Here is a 26221-nt window from a genome sequence, read left to right as displayed (position 1 = left end):
CTCTCAGCATGGGCTGTAGGGGAGTGCCTGCTCCAGAGAACTTCCACACCCCTTCCCCCCACCCTCCTTTCTTCCACTGACCTAGGTGTTTACACAGGTATCTCCCTCACCATCATTAATTAGCTCAGCCTTGGCCAGAGGTGGGTATGACTTAGAGCCGGGAAAGCTTCAAGAAACTTCTCACAGGAGCCAGCTCTATAGCTGCCTCTCATGCTACCAAAGTCCCGCCACATGCAAACCCAACACAAAAGATGCTGTGTTTTCAGAGCAGCTCATCAGTCTCCAGAGAGAGGTTAAACAAAGAGGAAACTTACCTCTGACATCTAAGCCAAACAGTTTAGATTTTAGACCATGACACTTAACTTAGACCAGTACACTTAACAAGATTAATATGCAGAGTCTCCTCCCAGGGCTATTCAAAGTGGAGGAAGAAAAGGGTGAAGGAGGAAATGAACTAAAATCATTGGGGCCTTCAAGAATGAAAGGCAAGAATTCCAAGCAAGTAAGTATTTCTTAGCATGTTAATCCACTTTTAAAACTAGTGAAATTACATATTTATTAGCAATATCAGAAAATTTTTTGGAAAGGACTTAGGGATTTCCCCTCTCCCAGCAGCTGGAAGTAATTTTCTTCCTTAGTGCATCTTAAAGCATGCTTTGAATTCAGGGCAATCAATAATAAGAAACTATGGTTGACAAAAACCCCATATTTCCATGCCTGGTCCTAGACAGTGTTTTTCAAACAACTTAGCCATCTTCCGTAATTACTATTATATATTGATTTCTAAAGCACTCTCTGAGTATAGCAGTGCACTTGAGCAGAGTGAACATCAGGCAGGACAAACAGCATGAAATAAATAAAAAATAAAGGAAAAAGAAATATTTGCAAAAACTGACCACAGATGAGAATAGAACACACAGCATAAAGATCAAATGGATGGGAAACACACTGCCTTTGAGGCAGAGGTATGAGCATTAGCCTGGATATGATACACATGGGATAAAAGGCAAAGGATCCAGCTCATAGTAGAATACTTGGGCTGAAGTTTAACAAAATGAGGAAGGTAAGACAAAGACCAGCTGTACTAAGTCTAATACTAATACTTTAGTTCTGAAATCTATGGGGAACAGTCATAAGTCCAAAATTCATGGTATGTGTCTTCATGTTGGGAATGAGCCTGGTGAAAGCATCCATATACTGTAAAAACATATAAAATGTCCTCCTGCGTCAGACCAATAGTCTGCCTAATCCAGGAGTCTGTCTCCAACAAACAGCAAGAGGGGTTTGTTTTCCTGTCGTTTTTCTCTAGCATTCACAATTGTTATATTAGGGATATTTGAGAAAGCTGTACTCCCTAAGCCTTTTCATGACTTCTTATAGACTTGCTGTCTATGAATTAATCTAATCCTTTTCTGAACCTACTGATAAAAAATATCTGCTTCTGCAACCCCCTGTGGCAGTAAGTTCCAGGAAATCCCTCTTTTCTCTGCAAAAAAAAAAGAAAGTACTTAATTTGATGGTTTAAACCAATCTTTTATTATTTTCATTGAGTGTCCCCTTAATTCTGGTATTACGCGTTTCAGTGAGCAAGAGCCCCATCTTCATTTCCAAACCTAAAGTTGGGAATTCAATCTTTACAGCAAAAAGAAAAAAACAAGACCCTCCTCTACTTCATCACTTTGGATAAGATGGACATCTGAGAAAAAGACTGTGGCCACTCACAAGAAGTTAATAAGAGAAGCACTTTCAGGGGCTCCAGAGTTTATAACTAAAAGGCATCTAATGTAGCTGAAAAGGGATTGTCAATATAATAGCCAAGTAAAACTTGGCACTTCTTCCCAGTTTGGGAGGCAAGCTAGGTTGAATATGGACCATGAGCCTTAAGTAAAGAACAGACACAGCACAAGTGATGTGATGAGATTCAGTCTTGGGCTTTCAGTTGGAAAAAGCAGCAAATAGTGAAACCACACAGGCAAGTGAGACCTTTCAATACTGCCATGTAAGAACCAAATATTGTAATATATGAAGAAACTGTGGCCATAAAAGGCACAAGTAACCATCATTCCCATGTTTGAATGTTGTAGTGTCACCATAGAATCAGAACGGTTTGGGAGGGAAGGGACCTTAAAGACCATCTAGTTCCAACCCCGCTACCAGGAGCAAGGGACACCTTCCACCAGCCCAGGTTGCTCAAAGCCCCGTCCAACCTGGCCTTGAACACTGCCAGGGAGGGGGCAGCCACAGCTTCTCTGGGCAACCTGTGCCAGTGTCTCACCACCCTCGCAGTGGGATTACATCTAATCTAAATCAACATTCTTTCAGTTTAAAACTGCTAACCGTTGTCCTATCCCTACATTCCCTGCTAAAGAGTCCCTCCCCATCTTTCCTCTAGGCCCCCTTTAAGTGCTGGAAAGCCACTTCTCCAGGGAGAGAAACTCAAACTCTCTCTCTGTCCTCACAAGGGGAGGTGCTCCAGACCCCTGATCATCTTGGTGGCCTCCTCTGGACCTGCTTGAGCAGGTCCATGTCTTTCTTACACTGGGGCCCCAGATCTTCATTCCACATGGAGTTTCACTAGTGAGGAGTAGAGAGGGAGAATCACCTCCCTCGACCTGCTTCCCATCCTTCTCTTGATGCAGCTCAGGATGCCCTGTTCTGAGATACCCATGTGTGGGAGGGCAGGCTGCCACTCTGAGGAACGATGTCATGCATTTTGGTATGTGCCTAATTATCTATGGTTCAGTTGTGCTAGCTTAATCCAGAAATACATTTTACCTCCTCTTTAATCTCATTTTGGATATATAACAATATTTTTGAGCTGATTACCAGTACTTTTATAAGGCTTAGCAACTCATGTGATGAATGTCCTCCCATGCATGTAGATAAGACAGCAAACAGTCTCTTACAGGGTTTGAACTAAATCCTGCCCCACATTCTACTTGTGAGATCTGAGTCATGTAGATTGAATTCTTCTGGTGATCAGTGCCCACTGACAGAAAGGAGGGGCAGGTGAGATGAAGCAGGACATCAGCTTTCAGTTCAGTCATACAAAGTAGGTCCCACCTCAGAGAGAGAAAATGGGTGTTTATTTCATTACAACTATCTCAACTCACCACTAGGCCACCTCCTGATGCATTTTATATCCTAAATTATGAAGGAAAATGTTGATCTTGGATTTTTTGCAAGGGTAGAATTTTCTGCAAGGGCAGAGCATTGCCTTTCAGTGTGAGAGAGTACCAGATATTTTGTCAATATAAACCAGGCAAAGTAGTACTTCTTTATGTCTTTTGGCTTTGTTCAACTTTATAACTAAACTAGCTCTTTTTTCAAAACAGGTCAGTGTGTGATTAGGTAGTTGACAGTACATTTATGTTGGCAGGAAAGTTTGTACATAATCACATCTGGTTTATTTTATTAGTGAGTAATTTCTTCAAAATATTCCTGATCCAATTATGTAATTTCTTACAGATGCTGTTTTATAACCATGGGTCTGATTCACCACTGCATCACTCCTTTTTAATACCAGTACCAGTCTAGCTGTTGGATTTTCAGAAGCGTTGTATCGGCATAAATCTATGACAACGGTGTTGTGAATCAGGCCAAAAGAAGGGCATGTATTCCAGGCTGAAAAATTATTTGAAGGAAACTAATTGTTAGAAACCCTGACAAGCCCATAGTACATCTATATGATTTTCTATTAGCTCTTGCTCAGTGGAAGTGCTCCCCAGGTCCTGCAGCTTTGCAGTCTCACTGAAGCTACAGCTGCAATTCCCAGCACATGAGTTTCTCCCACCCACATCCCCTCCAACTTGTCTCACTTTTAGCCTTTTGCCAGGAAGGGCTGAAAGAATGAATCTTAATAATTTTATTTTTTTTTTAAAAGGTTGTGCAAACTCAGAATAACCATGCTGAACTACTTCAGTTGAGGGTCAGGCCTTTCCCCAAATTTTTTATAACTACAGTGCCCAAAGCAAAATAATTTTGCTAGATACTACACAGGGCTGGCATCCTATCTTGTATTTGCAGATAGTACAGAGATGGTCTGGGATATCAGATTTCACTTATTAATATTTCAGCATGTGCTGTGGTGGTTGGGGGTCAGGAATCCCCTGCCTGATGTACCTGCAGGCTGAGAGGAGACCTCCACCCTGCTGGACACTTGAGCTTTTTCCCCTTAAACTGTAAGAACCAAAAACTGGCTGCATTGTGGGATGTGCTTGGAGAACACGAGATCATGTGTTAGATTACAAATCACTTTCCTTCTGTTGCCAATCTCTGCTGTAGAGAGATGGATTTAAAATGTGCCAACATGATCAATCAGATGTTTTTTAAAGAGTCTAAGACTGCAAGAACAGACAGAAGCAAGGAATCATTTATGTCTCAAGCAGCAGACAATGATTATAATGACATGGGGTTTTCTCCTGCTTACCAGATCTGTTGATAAGTTTGATTCACCTTTTTCTGATTCTAACACAAAGGGTTAGTAAATGCATTGCCACTCCAAGTCAAAACACTCTACTGAAAGCAGCATTTTCACTCAAGAAGAAAAAATAAAATCCTGTTGATCTGTGGTTTAAGCAGCATGTAATGCAAACAAAAATGTTGGTCTCTCTGTCCATTTTCTGCAATGTTCTTTATATCTTCACAGGATAAAATCCTGTGTTTCTAAATTTTCTAATAGCTTTCAGCTGCTGGACATGCCAAGAGGAAACCTTGCTACCTTCATTCCAGTCTTGGGAATCAAGAGTTGGTCCAGCTAATTACATGTTTCCTGTGCATAGCAATCAGTACTAGTTGGTGAAGGACAAGATACCTATTAAATAGCTTTCACTAAAACTGTTTATCTGTTTACAGCGCTTAGTTCATGTTTCCGTCATAGTCATGATTTATTTCTTTGTAAATTCTTCTGCTGTTTAAAAAGTTCAATGAATGTTTTCCTTTCATATTTAGGCTTCTTCAGCTATTCTGCTTGTCTTCTTTGTCCACACAATGAATGTCTGTGGAGCTCTGACTTCCCAAACTGGATTGCACTTTAGTTGATGATGTTTTAGGAAAAGGTTTCGTTTCATCATCACCGTTTCTCAAGCAGTCTATAAGGGCCCACTCAGTATAGAACTGCTGGTGTGCAAAGACAACCACCTATCTTGTAGTCCCCCATATGTACATTTCCATTTGCTATAGCTTATCTTATACATAGTTTGCAAGCTTTTCGTAGGGGTCCCATATTTCTGCTTTACGGTTTTGACTGAGAAAGACATGACCAGGCACACTGAAGTGTATGTGAAATGAGCTTGGTGCTCAAGATCCATTGAGCCAGTGCTGCACAGTTAATCTGTGCAAGAGCAGTAAACCCAGCATCAGGCAGCATGCTGGACTTACTGAATGTGGCAAGGATCAACTTTATGATCTCATTGTATGCACCCTTTGGGGTTTATCTTTGTGGGTTCAGTGGTTATATGTCTTGGAATTCCAGTACCTGAAAATCCAGTAATATTCTCTTGTAGTGCTCAAAGTTGGAAAAAGAGGGCTTTCTGGGAAGACTCAGATGTGCCAAAACCTATTTTCCTTGTGCTGTGATGTACAGCACCTTCAGTGAAGAGTCCAGCATCCGGCCTGTAGCAAATATTTTAAAATTTAGGATCTAAAATTGTGAGCTCGCAAAGACAGTGGATTACCTGTTCTGTCCTCATACACAATGGGGCCATACCTCACCTGGCTAGGTGCCAGCCTCAGAGCTTTGGAATTGAACATACTAAACGATGTGAGTGCCAGTGGCATTTTTCAGCTTCTTTAATAAAGTAATCAAGTCCTGCTTTTATGCAAAGTAGGTTGCATGGCATCTCAAGATCACCTTCAGGCAAAAGGAGAAAAAAAATGCTTCACTTTTGTCACCTCCTACATTTGCAAAATCACTATTGCTTTAAGTAATCCATATTTTTCTTCCCTTTTTGGAAATAACTTCACAGTTGTGACTGATGTCAAAGCATGCCTGACTGTATCTAGGGTATGTTTACATGAGGTTTTGCAGGCTGACATACCATACCCTGCCCTTCCCCCTGTTCTGAACAGAAGAGCTGAACATCACCTGGCTGAAAGCCTTCATGGTGACAAGATTTATATTAACCTGAACTTCAGGCTGTTCTATCCCATACAATTCCTGTTCATCTCAAAGGATGGCCATAGCAAGCTCCTGGCTTTCTGCAATTGTGTGTGAGGAACTCCCCACAGTCTATCAGTCTGATTTCCCAGCAAAAGTTCTAATTTCATCTAGGAAGCCTCCATGTAACCTAGGGAAATGGATAGAAAACTTAGAAAACTAAAAAAAAAAAAAAAAAAAAAAAAAATAGAGAACTGTGTTTCTTCTATGAGATCTGAAATAGAAACTGGAGAAAATTAAATCTAACAGGTTGTCTCTGTTCACATTTTTAGAGTAACAGACACTGCAGAATTGTGGTATGTTTCTGAAGAAAGATTTCCCTGACAACATGTGTGAGAAAGTTTTCTATTATGAGGGTTCGTGTATTTATTTTGAGCCATAAAATGGAAAAAATGATAAAACAAAACTGTAAGAAACTCTGCCCTCAGTGATCATATATAAAATTTTTAGAGGATCATCTTTGTACAAACCTCACTTTTTATGTTGATTCATAAAATCAATTTATTTTGATAAGAAAATAGAATAATTCCCTTGTTTTACATTTATGCTTTCCTATAGTCTCTGTAACCTCCTTGCAAGTGTGCTCTAAAATCTTTTGAGTATTATTATCTCAAGTACCTTGAAACTTCACAGGTTCACACCATTTTTCTTTAAACCATTGCAGCGGGATAAGAAGGAAAGAAGGAGGTGAACAGAGGAAGTCACTAACTCAGAAGATGAACATTACTTATGCTGTTAGCAAGCTCAACTAAGAAAAATAGCTGAAATTTCAAAAGGGACCTAAAAAGACTTGTGTAGCTTCTATGGCACTTTTGGACAAAGGGGTTTAAATGCCAGTAAAAAGAAACCGTGAAACCTTCGCAGCTCCCCCTCAATTATTTTCTTTTGGTTTGATGTTAACTGAAGAGAAGCCAATCTGTGTTTCCCTGAGGCCTCCCCATGAGGAGACTCAGCTCAAAAGCACAATCCTGATCCAAACTATACTGCTACATAGACTCACCCTTCGTTCAGATGGGATCAGAAAAATCATAAAATCCTAGAGGGAACTAAATTCATGTTTCATTTTGAGAGCTTACCCGAAAGACTTCAACAAGACATGGCCCACAGAAAGTTCACTTACAGCCCTTGCTTTCTCATGTAAGAGAGGCAAGGTTGTGATAGTGTCACTCTCTCATTTAATAACCCAGCAGTTTAGCCCTCAGCTCTCTCACTTACCCACTGTGTTCAGCTCCCATTTCATGAAGGGACTGAAGTCTGCATCTCCCAACAGACTGCCTATCTTGAGTATAAGAGTCATCTCAGTCTTGTCTTATCCCCTTGAGGACACTGTTATGATGCTCTCAGACTTGAATGGGTATGGACTCAGTGATACCACAATGTTCAAGTCACCCACTCTGGCTGTACCCTTACCATCAAGAGAAGTAATTCACTATCTTCCATAGTCCCCCAGGCCATGGAAGCAAACTTGACACTTGTGGTGTGGTCAGAACCTGCTGTACTTGCAGGGATTAAGTGCTGGACTGCCTGGCAGGTACCCTCGGACAACAACAGTGACACCTTTTAAACATTTTATTATCCTATTTTCCATCTCTTTCTTTCAGCATCCTTGCCCCTCTCTTTAATCTCCCCAATCCTCTTCCAGATAAACAACCCATCCATAATGACTTTTTCACTATCGGTTCCAGTTTTCCTACATCTATAGCCCAATCAGTATTCCTGACCCTGTTTCTGACACAGATAATCTCAGCTATATGTCCTATTGCTGATGTGGTTATGAAGGCGCTGTTGGTCTTGGCCAAGGTCCCAAAACTACCTTTCAGGGAGGTTTGGCCATCTCTCACATCACTCCCTTCGAACCACCTGTGAAACTCAGCCATTCCTCATGGTACTATCAGTAACTCCTGTCAGCTTCTGTCATCGTTATCTGTCACATCCAACAATTTTTCAAGTCATAGCCAGCAGTTTCTCACATCAGTTCAGTCAGCTGAACTTCAGGCTAGGGCCCAGTCAGTGGCCCAGAGCCCTAACAGTCCTGACTGCTTTCACCACTGGGGATGATTTACCACCTCCCGTCTTGGACTGCAGGGCCTTTAACCTTTTGTTAAAGGTTCATATAACACTCATCAGACTAAAACAGGAGCCTCAAGACATCATCACTGTATCTGTAATGAAAAATGAGAATTCCTGGAACTCTGGACTGACTGAGCTTAGGTGAACAGGGGAAAATAGAACAGACCTTGCTTTGTGCATATAATATATATAACAGAGGAATCATTTTGTATTGTCCTTGTATGCATATTTGCAAATGAAAGCTGCTAAAAGATTTTTCAGTCACCAGATTAGAGTGTCAAACCAGCTTGTTAGAGCTGGGAGGGCAATAAAACTACTTTCAAAATGATATTTCATTAGTTTCTGGAGGGGAATCATTAGTGTGCCCAAGAAATCAAGTCCTTTGACATGATGGCCCCCTATGCCTCACTAGTCATTTTCTTCTGTGAAAGCAGAATTGGAAAAAAAGGGGAGAAAACTTTGTTTTCTGTGCTCACTTGTAATTATAGTAGAGGAACTGACACCAGGTTTGGGAGCCATGACTTCCATATGAGCATGCTTGTTGCAAGGATGTATTCTGTCATATCCAATGACACAGCTGAGGTGAAGACTTGTGCTTCTGTCTTGAGATTCCTTTATTTCTGCTGCTGGTGAAGATATCTCCAGTAGGAGCTCACCGGCCACTGGGGTCAGATCAAAGTGCAAAGTGGAATCATACCACAGAGGAGAAGATGAAAAAGGTCCAGTTGCTTTCATGGTTCATTATCAGTCAGCTGGGGCCCAATGCCAAATCATGACATAATGCAGCCACAGTTTGTCTGACCTCATTCCACATAAACCTTGTCATCTGACAAGTATCTATCTATAACTCTGGGAATCAAACAACAGTTTCTTCTGAGCCCCATTTAAAATACTCTAGATGCAAGGGTCATTCACTATTTGTGATTAAGTTTCAGCAATGAGAGTGTGAGCTGCCTTGCTACAAGGTATAAATGAGAAGGTAGAAGCATTGAGCCAGATGACCCCACCACTCACTCCAAACCAGTACACCATGAGACGCTGTTCATCTCCTACTGGCATTGGTTCCCTTGCAGGATTGCGAATGGCATAATCATGCAGCTCTTCCAAGGTCAACTTCTTGCTTGCCATGATGGCTTTATCAACCATGGATCTTGCTTGGCACAGGTAGTGTAACCATGTGGATAACAAGGTAGTTTACAACAGGCCTCTCTCATCCAACAAAAACTGAGTCCAAAATGCATCCTCAAAGAGTTTTCTAAGTATCTTGTGCTGAATTCTCCTGTTGAAATGGTAACTTGAAATGATATACATTGAAAGGGCAAAATTAATTAAAGTGAATTCATAGACAAAAAGTTTGTAGCCAAAGTTCTGTATACATGTGTGCAGCTTCATTATCCTTTCAGCTAGCACCTATATATTTGGAAACTCAAGAGGAGTCCTTCACAAGGGGAAGACATCTCGCAGTGGAGACACATACCTAGATCTATGGAGAAGTGTTCACTCATGTAATACAACTGTTTTAAGGCACATATTACAAAAAGAGAGAGGCAGAAACATGGCTCTACGGCCAAAGCTTTCCATCGGTCTATTTGCAGCTTGGACTGAGGGGTGATTAATGTAAGTTCCATCTATGTTATTTTCTGTAACCACACGGCTCCATGAGCACACATCCATAGTTAAACTATTTGGTAGCTGGGAGAGTGGAGAAGAGACCATGGAATTCCTTTCTTTTTATTCTTTCTGTTCTCAGTTTTCACATACCAGCAGCTAGAAGTTCTGGTTGCTGTCAGTTTTCTTAAATGCTTCTGGGTCAAGAGCCACTATTAGAAATTATTTGAACGGTCATTCATTTTAAGGAAGAAGACACCCACTGCAGCTGTGATACAAAGGAAAATTTGCCTCAGAGCAGCTTACTGTGCAAATGCAGTTCTATCACAATGATTGCAATAAGAACATAACTGTATTGTCCATAATTACATCCATATTAGGAGGAAAAAAAATTAGCTAAGCTGTTCAGTTGCATGCCAAAACTATTTCCTGAGGGATATTTATTTTGACTAATGTTAGGGTAAAAAAAATGAAACCAATCTGGCCTAGTTTAAAGCACTTGATTTTTCTTTTATGTTTGATGGAGAGAAACAAAGAAAGCCAAGAATTTATGTAAAGCCACTGTTAGGTTTTAAGGTGGCAAGATTTTTTAGGGTGGTAAGAGTTCCTCCCCCTTGGCAAAGAACAGGAATTCATAAATGCAGAATGAGGCAAGGTTACTGTTCTCAGGCAGAGGTATTTTTTCCCTGTCTGCAGCAGCACTGTTCTGTGGTTTGACACAATGCCAGCATTCACTGGGACAAAATCCTATCTCCTGAAGTACCAACTGCTATTTGGCTCTGGGTATTTGGAAATATGCTCTTGTTGCTACAGTGATCTCAGTATAAATCTGGGGTTTTTTGCCTACTTTCTATTTCTTTAGTTGCTGTTGTTCTTAACTGCAGACTAAAATAACAGATCGTATTACTCCCAAATGAAGTAAGTCATAGCTAGACATTCTTAGAGTAGAGGCACAGGTCTGCTAACAAACTGTTGGCTGTTTGTAATACTGGCTTGTCTTTAAACCCGTGTCATCAGGTTTCGCTGTGAATTAGAGTGAGAGGTTTATGTAGACCTAAGAGTGCCAGAGAGAATCACTGGCTGGCAGACTACAATTCAGATTTAGTTTCCCTGAAACCTTTCCTTGGCCTGAGGCTTTCCTCCCTGAAACACTGCTTTCTAAAAACAAAACAAAACAAATCAGTCTGCCCATTGTGAACTCTGAAAGTTGCTTCCATAAGTTATCACTGCATAATTGCTGTGCCTGCATGAGTTCTGTCATTAAGTAGTTTAAAACTGAAAAGCATTAGGACGGTTTGTGATAAGATTGAGGGTTAATATTTGATAACATGAAGAGTAGGGATTATTCAAAATTTGGGAAGCATATTGTATGAAAAAGGAGACAGTTATGTCCCCTTTCCAGAAACAGGTGTTGAAATGACTACATTCAGCTGACTTGTCTTCTACATTCTGGTAATCAAGTCCACCCTCACTACAACATATCTCATTATATGTATCACTTCCTTAATCCAAATGCATCAGTGTCATGGTTCTTTACGTCTTTTGTTATTCCCCTCTGGCAAACAACTTTAACAGCTCTCAGTTATGGTGTCATTCTGAGGGAAAATACAGTTTAGAGAACTATGCTCAAAAACTCTTTTTTATATTTTCAGTTAACCATTCCTTTGCAGAATGTCCTTTATTCCAGACAGTTTGTTGAGAGTAAGATGAATCAACTTATTTGTAGTAGCTATATAGCAAGTGTAGACAATATTTCAGAATCCCAGAGGACACCTATTTCAATGTCAGCCCCCATGAAGATTTGACACTTCACACGGTCTGTTGTGGAGTTGAGGCTTTGCCCCAGAAAGGGGCTGAGTGTATAGTAGTGGAACCAGGTATAGAGGATGTCACATGAACGGACCAGTAAGACAACCAGTGCTTACAGGCTGCCTACGGATGAAATCTGTTTACAGAGAAAAGCAAGAATCTGCCCATGTTTTCCTCAAGAGAACAACACAACAGAGGAGGGGGTACTGCTGTTTGAAGAAGAGAGATAATTTTGGGGGAATAAAAGACCACTTAACAATGGCATAAAGAGGGAGGGAAAGCTCTAGCTTTTGAAGAATTTGGAAAAGCCTTGGAGGTTTTACAAACCTTTGATGTTTGATTTGATCCAGACCCTGAAGAGGGTTCCAGAGACCACTCTATCAGCAATTGCTTTGATTCAGCCTTACAAGAGAGAGGAAGAGCTCAGAATCTAGGATGTGGGCCCATTTTCACAGATCTCTTAGGCTAAATAAATGTATGTGTAAGAATAAGGGAAGTGTATCAGAAGGGCAATTATGTGACTGTTACCAGACGTCAGTCTTAGCCCTGGACACAGCCTGTGACAGGTATTCATTGCTGTCCCTCTCACACTGCAGGAGCTTAGCCAGAATCTCACTGCTCCTGGCCAGTGTTTCATGTTGGACAAGGTTGTTACACCATTTGCCAAATCCATATTTCTCCCACTGACTTTACCACCTGTGAAGGAGCATGGTAAGCTTGGAATATATTAACTCTAGATGTTGCAGATTTTCAGAAAAAGGCTGTTTGATTTAGGGAGGTGCAGACATTAACAAAACAACCTTCTAGAAATGTATGTCTTTCCAATGCACAGGACTAGGTAATGTCATGATTGTTACAACAGTCATGGCCAATATCTCTAAACTGCTACGTTTCCCTGACAATTGATCCTTTTGTCGAGATCATTAGACTGAAACTCAGGAGACTGGGCCACTTCCCAGCTTTGTCACAGGTGTCCTGTATGACCTATAACAAGCTGTTTATTCTCATTGTATGTTACTTTGGAGACTGGAGGGTGATGCTTCCCTATTCCATAGGACCATTTGTCAATACACATTAATCAGTCTTGTGCAAAGCTGTTAATGGAAACTGGGAGAGGGGTTGAAAGTGAACAGACAGAACATCTCTGTTTCATTTCTTATGGCGTGACTCCATGGGAGGTTTTGATTGTTTTTTCAAGTCAGCCTTCCTAAGAGGAAATTAAGCCAGGTGATGCCATGAGAGCAAGACTGTCATGAGACAGCTTCTCCTCTGCTTACCTACCTTTCCTCATCCTCCTTCCTGATTCTTTGTTTTCTTGACTTGACATTCCTCTGTTTCTTTTCTTATCTGTCTACTTCAGGCATTACTTTTCATTACTCTCCCATTTTCTCCCTCTGCCATTTATTCCTTTCCAATCTTTCTTTTTGTCTAATATAAATGTGCATTGGACTAGGAAATAAGGAGTTCTGCTCATCCCTTGGGCTATCTTGTCTGCCTGCAGAATAGAAATACATGTTGAAGTACTTTTCTAATCTTCTGTTTAATGCACACTCACATTACAACAATTAGTTTAATACCAGTTTTGCTGTGTTTCAGGGAGCTGTTACCTGAATGCTTATACAACAGTAGTCTATTTGTCTGCTAATATTGTTCAGAGTTATTGCATGCACATATGCTGAAATGCTGGTTTGGGGTACATGGTCAGTCCCACTGTTGGGAGACAGCTGTATGAGAGATAATACGTATTTATTCTAAGAATTTGTCATGCTGAAATGAATGTTTCAAAAAGCCTACCAGTAATACCACAGGGAAGTCTTCCCCTTTCTCTGCACATCTTCAATGTTATGCATGAGGTGTACTGTCAAGGAAGGGGATTTTACATCCATGTCATGTGGGGTATAAGGGGGCAGAAAAGATAAATTATTTGATTTTGAATGTCTGTGTTTTCTTAAGTGAAAATAAAATATCTTTAGTTACTTCAGCTGTTCTTTTCTTGGTTATTGCATCTTTTAGAAGGTGCCAATGTGAAACAGCCTGCCCAGATGGAATTCCACCTTCTCAATGCTTGACTGGTTGTTTAAAGCCACTGCTGAGTCTGCAGTGCTGTGCTGGGATGATAGTGTGTCTGAAAAGATGAGAGTGCGAGGGAAAACAGGAAAAAGATAAGTAGGTAACTGGTGGGTTCCCTTGCCTTGTGATATCTTGTATAGAAATAGAAAAACAATTATTTCATAATTAGTGACTTACAAATGGAATAGAGAGGGCTACTTAGATGACTATTATTTCTTGCTTTTAAAATAAATGCAGAGATTCTCTGCATTTCTGGAGAGATGTAGTGTTTGCAAGAATATCAGAATGAAAAATGGACCTCCCCAAAAGGAACTTACTTTTCTTGTTTAATCTATGGAATACCTTATTTATTAAAAAAAAAAAAAAAAAAAAAAAAAAAAAAAAAAAAAAAAAAGAAGCCTGCTATTTATTTAATAGCAGTGGGGATGCTACTGTTACTCTTAGTGTTAAAGGTTATATGTATGTGTAGAGACTATGCTGGGAAGTTTATTCCAAACCTTCATCCCCTAGTAGCAGTGCTATCAATTAATTCTACTCTGCCTCTGCTTTCTGCTTCAGGTAACTTATCTGAAGGCATGGGCCATGAACATGAGAATGCAGTTCTTGAAAATAATCTCAGATACTTACTTCCCAGATAGTATATTTCACTTCCTTCTGTACAAGGTAAAATTTGCCAGGAATACAGCAGAATTTGCAAGATTATGCTATCCACAACGTGTCAGAATCAGTTAAGTAACACAGTGCCCCAATTCCTATTGAAAAGCAGTAGGAGAAAAGCAAGAAAACTAAAAGAAACAGTATCATTTTTTTTCCATCATAGTTTCTTATCTTCTTAAAAATTCAGTGCAAGTGTCCTGTTTTCTGGCATCCTAAGCAAAGGCAACTTGTAAGTGCTCAGTGCATGTTAGTGTCCAATACTTTGTGTAGTGGCTGAAGAGCCTGCAGTTTGTAAACATTTGATATCAAAATAATTTATTTCTGCAAGATCTGTTTGGGATGGGAGAAAATTATTTTATTTTCACATTGTTAAACTTAATTTTGTATGTTTTGGTACAGTAGACTCCAAGCAGAAACCTTAAATGCAAGGACAGTGACATTTTGTGCATATTAATAATATGTGCCAGAAATTTTCAAATAAACTGTATCAGTCTGTGGTATCAAGAATTTGCCTCTTGGGTCCAGTCCCCTGAGAGTTTCAAGGCATTCAAAATTCACATCCTGGCTTTGTGACTTAGTTAGTGTCTTGTTTTTAATGCTGCCAAGATCAGTGTAAGCTGTTTGACTTGCAGAATAAATGTGGCCCAATCAAACCCATATTCTTAAGCCAGCAGCAATTTTCTTCAAATGTTTTGTCTGTACCATCCACAGAAGCATTATGCAAGCTTAATATTTGAGGGGTGATTGAGACAGGGTGGGTGGGGGTGAATTGCCCTTTCTACATAAATTTTATCCAGCTTCAGCTTATAAATCATGTTCATTTTGGATATTTTTTGCAACTGAAATGTCACAGAAGGCAATTCACATGGAAAGGCTCATGTCCTTACTGACCATGTCTGTATCATCTGGCCAGAAAAGGCAACAACAAAAGCATCAAATGTTTTTTTCTCCTGACTTTCAGAGGAGCAAATACCTGAGTTTCCTGAGTCAGTTTTGATACTTAAAAGGAAATGTGGAGAGGGGAGGAAAAAAAAGAGACAGTAGTTGGTGTGCTGGTGATGGTGGCCTTGAATATTTGTTGTTATTGACAGAGCTGGCCTTAGGGGGTCTCAACAAAGCAGTAATTGGGTCTGCTCTGTCATGGACGTTTCCAAAGAAACAAGACTAATTAGAGGAGCGTGACTGTTGCTGGGAAATATGACCTAGCAGGTAGGGCACTGGCCGAGGAGTTGGAAGAGGTGGGGGATATTCCTAGGTGTCACCTGTCAGAGCAGTGTGACCTTGGAAAAGTCAGTTAGCACCTCTGAAGTTGCAAGGTTTACAGTACTTGCCTTTGCCTTTGAAATTCAGCTTGGCAGTCCAGAGCAAGGAGCACTTGCTGGTACAGGGATGCACTACACTGAGTGCATTGGGGCCACGTTGTTCTGGCTGTTGTTTCTGGGTGCTATTGTAATTCAAATCATAACGCAACACTCTTCAGTACACAAATGCTGTTCAATTAGTTCTTCTGACATGATTTTTATATCCCTTTGCTGGGGACTTACAGGTCTTTGAGCCACCCAAGTCAGACCTTTACCTATGTCTATGTGGCTAGAGATCTCACCAGGATTTTGCTGCTCCTTTCTTACAGCATGCCTTCACAAGGTCAGTCTATGGGAGACCTCTGGAGCTTCAAACCCCCTCTTCCTGGATGCAATGGTTCTCATGTCCACTTGATTCAAGGCACTTGCTCCTCCGCTGCTCACAGTGCCCATGACAGCCATCCCTAGCTGTCTCTCCTCTCGAATACCAGCAGGCTCCCTCTTAACTTAGCCTCACAATCTTTGACCCAACTTTCCGGCCTGCAGCTCTTGGCCAGCAGCCAGCTGCTGGGAGCTGGCCACCTCTGCCTTTCCTCCTGCTTCGTTACAGCTTTGAGAACAAATTTACCTTTCTCATAATAGTTGATGTAAAGAAATAGAGTGAGGCAGCAGCCAGCTCTCCCTAAAAGTCCATTGCCTGTGGTACTCAGTGTTTATCTCCATCACCACCTGCACAGGTGTCTGCCTGCACTGATAACCAGGCTGGCTAATAAGAGTTTCAGTACAAAAGTAAAATTCTGTATTTTTTCCTCCCAGTATGACCTTTACCCACTTGTGCTGGCACAATAGCTGGAGCTGTCACTTACATCACTGAAATCCTTCCCTGCAGGATCCCAGCAGTTGTGACAGCTGCCTGCCTGAGTTCCAGCTAAAGGAATCCCCGTTCTCAGCAACTTCAACCCCTCTGCAATAAGTGAACACAAAAATGAGAAATGTGACAGCCCTGATCTTTTCCTGCCTTTCTGAGGTGGCATATTCTCAGAAATAAGAGTGTAGCTACTTCTGGCAAGATGGCAATGAAGGGGGATAAATGGACAAAGAAAAATGAGCTACTAGAGGGAAGGAAGAGGAGAAGAAAGAGTTAATAACAAAGATAGAAATGGGGTACTTCTAGAGAACAGGAAAGTAGAAGAGAATAAATGGAGAAATGGTTAAGTATAGAGAAATCGAGAGGACAGATGGTAGTAAGACCAATGAGGAGGAGTGGAAAGTTAATATCCCCTGGCAGAGGATCAAGGGACACCTGACATGAGACTGCAACAGGAATGATGCTAAAAACAAAGTGGCTAGTGTCACTCTGCTTTGTATGTCACACAGATTCCTACCATACTTTATTTGCACTTACTCATTGGTGACTTTCTGTTTATTAACCTTTTCATGAATATCAGCAAGCAATGTTTTAAACTGACTTAGAATTGCACATGATTTAACCAATGAGTAACACTTCCCAGTGGTTTACCAGTGAATTATTGGATTTTGTTTACATATCCTTGTCATCTATGAGACCACAGCTGTCCAGCCCTGAATAGAAGGACTCAGGTGTCAAGAAGCTGTTCTCTCATATGTGCAAGTACAAAGCTAAGCTTCAAAGTCATTGTGGTGTTGAGCACCAAATTATGAAAACATAAAAAGGAGACAGGATGATTAAATCAACACATAGACTCATAGTTCAGGACTCAGGGCAGAGATAACATTTTACCTTTTGAGCAGATAAGACCTCATTGGGTTACGGCTATCAGAGCTACAGTTACTTGCTACAACACGGACCTAAAAATTTCTGAAGGATTTGACATGAGAATCAAACCTTTTCTGAATAACCACTTAATAGTTCTACTTCTTTAGCAAAAATTAAACAAATGCAAAACTTGTTCTTTCTTAAATTTAATCTCAGTGTAATAGATCTCCTATTTTAATAGTTTACTTATAGGTGTTTCTTGTTAGTCACTTCTCTGAAGGTGCTGTCTGAAAACAAGCACTTCTATATTGCTTTTTCAGACTATAAAGGTACTGTATGAAAATACAGTGTCTCTAGAGATTTACAATGCCATCTCACCCCCATACTGCTGATCATTATTACCATATTACATTATAACAAAATTATAATGGAATTTTTGTAGCAATGCATATAATGGTGGTAATATCACAGGAATCCATTATGATTGGTATTATTATGATGAATATGAAATTATTTTACTAGGTTAAGATATTCCTTCTAGTGATTAGTTAAATTACTTCTGAGTTACAATAGAAGTCTCATGAGATTGCATATGACATCCACACAGATACAATATAAATTAATAGTGGTTAGTTCAGTGACTGATTTCAGATGAATCAAAGAGATAAGACACCTAAAGCATTACTGTAGTACATTGCAAGTCATTATTACTTTGTTGCAGAAACATTTATCATAATGAATTTTTCATTCTGAACTAATGCTTGGGTCCACAGGAATTCTTCAGTATGATACAAAGTTTTTTTCAGGAACCTGTGAAATAATGATGTGATAAATTTCTGTCAAGAAAACAAGATAAACACAGATGCTGGCAGAGGTGATCAGAAACAAACCTTTCCACCACTACCACTGTTTTCATCATTTGCAGAGGGAAAAGCTTTCCTACCACCAGAAAAGTGCAGAACCTAAAGAAACTAAAGTCTCTTCTATGCAAATGTTTTTACTTTAAAAATTGTATTATGTTAAGATCCAGACACAATAGATATGCTTATCCTACAGGTGTTAACATGTCTACTCACAGCTCTGCTCTAACCCGGAACATTGAAAGTAGGGTGGCAGGACCATTAATGGTAGGTGCTAACAATGTAGATAAGCAACTGTCTCCTGAGATTAATCTGTTGCTGCTAAAGTCTACGTCAGTATCTGGTGAGGTCCTTTTCAGAGCCACCTGCTATTGCTGATCCCTGATGTAACATGGGAATGGTTCAGAGTTTAGACTGCTGTCAGGACACTCCACTAGGTTGTATGAATGACACTGTGAGGTCTTAGACCTTCAGTTCAGTCTGGTTCTCCACCATGTTTGTCTCCTCACATGTCATGACCATAAGTCTTTCAGCAGTGCTGCATGAAATAAAAATAAATAAGTAAAAAATAAAAGCAAACTGTTATCCAGACTCATTTAGTGGTTTAACTTAAAGCTGTCTTAAATTTTCTCCTTTAGTATTAGGATTCAACTGCATAAATAAAAGCAATGATGGAAGTATGGCATGCAGGTCTGTACCAGCTTCCCTGCAAAACAGGAACTACTACCTACAGTGGATCAGAAAGTCAGTATAGAAGTTGCCAATGAATTTACGATACAAGAGACGTATCACAGCCTTTCCATATTTTCCATAATTTAACCTCAAATTCTCAAGACTGTGTGCTCCTTCCTAGGCCTCTATATGGCAGAACTATTAGATAATTTGAGAAATAAATTCACATTCTCATTTTATGACTTATTTTCCTTTCAATTTCTTTTCCTATATTTGCCATTACAGTGTCACTAAACACTGCATGTAGTGTATTCACCATATCTCTACTGCATATTCAGGGCTTTAGGGCAATCTTTTTTAAAACCTCATTTTAGAGTTGATTGAAAACATTCAGGGCTTGTAGCAAAAACATCACTCATGATCTTGAATGGGCAGTGGGATAAGCGTGGTGTATAAATGCCAGAAACCATTGACCATATGGATTCTCCACTGGCTGAGCAGTTTTAACAAATGAGTTGAAATGATTAGAGGGAAAACTGCACTTCACTGACACAAGAATTACCTGTAAAATTAAGTTGAAAACAGTATTTTCTAAAAAATTTGTATGAATCGGTGTACTGAGTGTTTACTAAAATTACTATGAATATCGCAGCTTCATAGAGGGATGTAGTGCTGTTTTTATGAATATCAGTCTGAAGAAGACAAATAGGCCAGTTCTCATTTTGGCCACACAGGTGTAAAACTGCAATAACATGATTGCAGCAGAGAGGAACTTGATTGTATCAATGGGAGCAATATTTGTTTATTGCAACAGAATTCGCTAGATCCTCTTCTGTAATGTGAAAACCTGGATGCTTCTCCTTAATGTGAAAGCTTTGCTTTACTAATAGCTGTACATTTGACAGCAGTGTGTTTAAGAAAGGCTGGTCATACTGAGAGTGTTAGTCCTACAGGATATGCATTTCCTTTACAGTATTATATATCATGAGTTGTTTAAACTCAACCCCTCCTGTCAAGATAACTGGAAAAAAGTAGTCTGAGTGAGTCCATTAAAAGGTTCTATAATATTAATGCTTTTTAGATGTTAGCTATAAATAGTTCACTAGAAGACTGCACAACCCTGTGCTGGAGGAGGAGGCAGTTTGGCAGTATGACTAATCAGAATTCCATACAGATGATTCCACCACAATATGGTCTATATATACAGCTCTTTCCTACCTCTTACAGTTGCGCTAGTATTGTTATTGCTTCTGGGTTTGACTGTTCCTTAAAAACATCTGTAAAATAAACAAACTACTTTTGTAATACAGTATACTTAAAATAAATCAGCTTTTCTCACTAATTTCCAAAACTCACCAAAGCACATTAGAAATTCCAGTCATTGGTGCAAAACACGAAGACCCTATTGCAATTATTTTTTCTCCAATACAGTGAATGAAACTTAGATGTGAGGCCTATTTTTCTACCATTTAATCTGTGATAGTTTTTCCACTAAATGGAGTGAAAAGGACTCACAAATATCCATCATTCTTTATGCCAGATTAACAGACCATGAGACACGGTTCTACATCTTCTGTCACACTAGCAAGCACTAGATATAAGGTCTTAATATTAATATTTGTTAGTATGCATAGAATTAAATTTGCAGCTTGTTTTGCTTAGTAGCTTGCTCATCTCCTAAACTGAAAAATCTGGAATTGGCTAACCGGTAAATGAAAAGCAACTGCTGTCTGACTAAGGGCTTCTTTCCCACCAAGCTGTGCACCCGTAGGAAGCTACAAGAACAGTCTGTATCCATTGTCTTCATCATTAGCTTTTATTAAGCCACAGCACTCTGCACCTGATCTTTGCAAACCCTTAAATGACGTAAATGATACCTTAAAAACTGCATGTGTAAGAAAAAATGTGCAAGTGTGCAGGGACCAGATGGTTTAGGTGAAGCGTTTTTGACTTAGATGAGTTCTTGTTTTCAGGAGAACACGTTACTCTTAACTTTTGAAAGTATTACTGCCTGAAACAATTAATGCTAGAAAGCATTAGCTTCTAAGCAGGGAACATCTGGATTCACACTTTACAGCTCCTGGCAAAAGAGAATCTATTGAACCCAGAATAGAATCAGGAACAGAGTGCTCAGATCACATCGACCTCTGATCAAATACATGGGGGATACTGGCAGCAAAGATAAGCCTTGAATAGTATTAAAGACACTGGATGGGTTTCTGAAGCAAGACAGCAAAATCTGCATTTGAAGTCCATTTGATTAATAGTGACCAGGGTGTTTCTGAGGTCCCATAGAATAATGAAGACAACAAAGAGGAGTTCAGCAAGCATCAGTGGTAGCTTGGGTAGCAGATATGCATCTTGCAGGTGGGATTTTTGGTTTTGGATTGAATTTGCAAAGAGGTTGAGTTCAGAACTTCACTCTTTCATACTTCTTGAGAAAATACAGCTAAATGTAGACTTCAAAACCAGACTCCGGAATATCAAACAGAAATAGGCTGATGCACATAAAAGATAGGTGCAGGGAAGTGAAATGGGGACAAAGGGGCATGGAAGTGAAGGATAAGGAAGCCTGGCATGAGCAAAGGAAAGTGGAAGCCACGATGCTACTGATATGCAGTAGGAGCAGTCATAGAGCCCTATTTAATAAACATGCCTTGAGAGAAAATCAGTGGCTCTGTCAGTGCCATGTAAGGGGCAGAAAGAGGCACAACACACCTCCTGAGAGGTGACACAGGCATCTGCAGGTACGGAGAGGCAGGGCCCTATGATGTGGTCAGCAGCAGTGAATCCACATCTCTGAGAGAGTAGGAGAGTTGCTACAAACTTCCAGGGAAATGGGCTGACCTGGAGGTATCCTGTGGGATGCAACAGGAGAATGCAAGGAGCCCATCCTCTGTGCCTTGAGCTAAGCCTACAGAGATAAAGGCTTTGCAAGTCTTTGTCTATTTAAGCATTTTAAAGCTACTTCAGCACTGGGAACAGAGAAACAGCAACAAGATTTCTGATGGCTTAGTAACTTTTCTGCTCAGGAATGTATTATAGTAAACTCTTCTCATGAGTCCCAGTATCTTTCTGTATAGATCTTTGAGCCCCAAGGGCAGTTTTGCTCTCTCCACTAATTAAAAGAGAAGGAGGAGGAACTGCTATGCCAGTTTTTGAGGGTAGATTTCTCTCTTCTTTGGAATTTATTTATATGATTATAGAAGAGATAGAAGATGATATCTGGACTGAGAGTATTTTCTCTTGGTTTTCTTGTCAGTTTGTGATAGCAATTTTTCATTTGCTGGGTTTGAATCTCTGTTTGGCATTTACTTACTGTAAAAGAAACAAATTGAGCCTCCTAATTCTTCATTTCTAATGGAGCTACATTATAGCCACAGAGCCATATTGTCTTGTAGTTCTTTTGAAAAACTTTAAGTTCATGCAGCACATTTTTTTCACATTCGAAGCCAGAAAAACTCATCTACAATTTCAAATTTTAGATTTAGTTTGCAGAATTCATTATTAGGAAGATGGAAGACTGGTACTCTTTTGCTTGCAAACTATGAAACTTTGATCCATTAGGAAAATATGTATGGAGTCCTACAGTACCTTCTTCGGTGCCTGCTCTTAAAAGTATACCCTTTTGCTCTTTCTAAATAAGTGAATACTATTACCGCACTATTTGCCAAAGTGCTTAGGAAATATTGCTGCTAAATATAAGTAATATTATATTAATGTACAAAGAAATGTGAATTGTGTGCTAAGATTATTTATTTGCACTAAATTTCCATGTTGACCAACAACTGTACTTTAAGACAGCCACACAACTCTAGTGAGCATTATTAGTATTGTCTGTGCAACAAATGAAAACCCAGAATGTGAATAGTTTTTTCCTGAGGTATGTAAATTACAGCAGGCATGATATGAATAATACATCCTGTGCACATTAGCACATTTTTCAAATGCAAAAGAGATTTTATATGCACAGTTAAAATGGGCTTCTCTGAATGTTATTTCAGAAGAAAAGCTCACTTAGGCAGTGAAAAGAAAATGTGGGACCATCAATATGACTTAACTCAAATGACTTTAGAGATCAGAAAATCATAAAGTAAGAAAATCCCCACTTCAGAAATCTGAAACTAGTTCTTCATTTGGGACATTTTCTGTAAACTGCTTCTGATCTCTGAGGGTCTTCATGCTTTTATATCTGTCAGAGTAAGGCCCCTATACAGGCAGGGAGACCCTTATTAGAGCAATTGTTAATAATACAGCTGCAGAAAGCATATGGCAGTGTAATATAACAATTTTTCCTTCTTCTTCTTTTATTTTCTCATTTGTTTGTGCTTTTGTTTACTTTTGTCCTAATAAATACGCATGTGTTTATGCAAAATGAGAAAAAAATAACATCCTTCCTATTACATATTTTTAAAACTAGGAAAAAATAAAAATGTTACAAATCATTAGTTTTAGATGGAAAAGGCTTAAATTGTGAGAGATCTTCTCCTTCTGGAAAAGAAGGTAAAAGAAACACAAAGAGACAGGTGCTTGTGGTGCTGTTTACTGTTCACTGGAGGGCATTCAAATGGCAAGCAAGGGTGTGCAGTGTGATTAAGAATAGAAGAGGAACAGAGGGAGGGATCAGAATAATAGAAGTTCCCATCAGAAGGAACCTGCGAGACTGAAAAACTAATATATATTTTATAGAGTCATAGAATGGTTTGGGTTGGAAGGGATCTTAAAGATCACCAGTTCCACCCCCCCTGCCACGGGCAGGGACACCTCCCACCAGACCAGGTTGCTCAAAGCCCCGTCCAACCTGGCCTTGAACACTGCCAGGGAGGGGGCAGCCACAGCTTCTCTGGGCAACCTGTGCCAGTGCTGCACCATCCTCACAGTAAAGAATTTCTTCTTTATCTCTAATCTAAATCTACCATTTTTCATTTTAAAACCATTACCCATTGCCCTATCACTACATTCCCTTGTAAAAATCCCTCTCCAGATTTCCTGTAGGCCCCCTTTAAGTACTAGAAGGCCACTATAAGGTCTCCCTGGAGTCTTCTTTCCTCCAGGTGAACAAACCCAACTCTCACAGTCTGTTCTCAGAGAGGAGATGATCCACTCACCTGCACATCTACGTGGCCTCCTCTGGACCCTCTCAAGCAGGTCCATGTCCTTCTTATGTTGGGGGCCCCAGAGTTGGACACAGCACTGCAGGTGGGGTCTCACCAAAGCAGAGTAGAGAGGGAGAATCATCTATAACCAATTTATATATTTTATCTCACTATGTTTTAAACAGCTAGTTTTCAGCTAGTATTTAGGGAAGCTATTTTGACCATTTCTGATATTTTTTCCCCCTTTATATTATAATTTTGCATATTTAATATAATTTCTGCTACTAGTGGAGTTGTGTTACAACTCTTTCTTCCTGGGCTCAGACCACTCCCTCTCACGCTCAGATTAGGCCCTGGAGTCCATGGAATAACCTGCAGGATTCCCAGAGAACTGTGTGAGGCCTGGTCATCATGTGACCAATCCTACATATTTCCCAGTGACTTTTCTCTCACCACTTCTGGCACTAGAGCCATGTGGCTTCACGAGGGCATATGTTCAGGATCTTGCTCTTGGACAAGTGCAGAGAACAGAAAGAACATCCCTCGCAAGCCCTCACTGTCCTCTTGCTCACCATTGTTCCCCCCTTCTTTTCCAGGAGTGTGATTTTTTTGCTATATTATTCTGCACTAATCTTAATTGTTATCACTATAATATTCTGAATGAATTAACTTCAGAGAGGTTGTACCTCTTTGAGAGCCCAGGGATTTTCAGCATTAGAGGATTTTGACTCAGTGAGTTTTGTAACCATGACTCTCATGCCAAAAATCACTCTCACAACTTTTAAATATTAGTCTTGTTCTAAAATTCTTATGTATAGAATCATGCTGCTTTGAAATGTAATCCATCACCACTGGTTTTGCTACTTGAAGCCACCATATTTTTAATGGGGTAATAGGGGACTCATCATCTTTTGTTGCTAGTTCATCAAGAATAATGTCTAAAACAGATTTATATTTGACTGTTTCTTAGGTCAGAGGTAGGATCTGACTCTGCAGTAGGCTTAGTAAACCTGTAGGAAGAGCTAGGACCAGAGTTCTTAAAATAACTTGATGTCCGTGGCTCCTTTCCAGAAAGGAATATTCAAGGAAGGACAAGGCAGAATTTGACAGCTGAGGTCTGCATTGCCCCAGTGTATCAGGGATGTCGGAAGAGAGCTCAGGTTGGCAGCTCCCAGAGGAGAATGCGAAGATGGAGCCCAGCACTAACCCAAGAAATGCTGGCAGGAAAGGTTGAGTTAATGTATGTCCAAATGTTATGTGAACTTGGTATATGAAATGTACAGGAGTCTGTGAAACATGGATAGAAAAGATGAAAAAGCAGATGATGGAACATATTTCTTGGCCCACACCTATACAGTGAGCAGCATGCATTCATCAAAGCAATATTTTAAAGACTAAAAATACTTTATGAAATGATTCAGGAAATACTCATTTCAGTTCTGACTTATGCTACTTGTACATAGATCATAGACAGAACTCTTCTGCCTTTGCTTTAGTTCTTGGTATCTCACCCCAAATACACCTTCTCATACTCTATTATTATTTAAAACATTTTAATTATATGAAACAAGGGTAAACTATCGTTATAAGCAAAGAATTTTTAATACATGTATAGGAAGGTCTAGAGTCATGTTCTCTTTATAACAGTACAAATATCACCATCTCTTACCTTGTAATCCAGTACTACTATTCCAAAACTAACTAACTAGTCACCACATCTTTTCCTGTTGATGTACAGCTTCAAGTGTAAATCGTACATGATTTTTAAAAATGATGATAATCTGTCAAATTTAAGGTTTGTAGATTTGTTCCATCTAGGCATAAGGCATTTAGCTGTCCTTCAGCAATTTCAAATCATGTCAATATAGAAATAAATACCTAGGGCAATGAACTGTCAGGAAAGACATTGTGACTGCCTGTGCAGAAACAGTGAAAAAATAAATTAATTTCACAGAAGTGAAAAAGAAATTACAGAAGTAAAAAGAAATTAATAACAAAGGCAGAGTTTTGGTTTGAATCTGATGGGAATCTTAAAAATTACTTATATTTTAAAGCTGCCACTTTCACATGACAAATAATTCTTTAGAAAGCTCAGAAAATAATTGTCATTCTACAGAGAGTTTCTACAATAGTTTATAAATTTATTTTACTAGGTATATGTACAGAGGTTAAGTGAGTATTGGATT

At 39.6% G+C, this 26221-nt stretch overlaps 1 protein-coding gene across 1 annotated transcript in view; it reads left to right on the top strand.

Moving 5' to 3' along the window:
- The window catches only part of TMEM47 (transmembrane protein 47), a 146334-nt gene that overhangs the window by 45578 nt on the left and 74535 nt on the right, over positions 1–26221 (top strand). The window lies entirely within an intron of this gene.

The sequence above is a fragment of the Athene cunicularia genome, assembly GCF_003259725.1.
Source record: "Athene cunicularia isolate RWA chromosome 1 unlocalized genomic scaffold, athCun1 chr1_part1, whole genome shotgun sequence".
NCBI lineage: Eukaryota > Metazoa > Chordata > Aves > Strigiformes > Strigidae > Athene > Athene cunicularia.
This window is presented reverse-complemented; position numbering and strand designations above follow the sequence as displayed.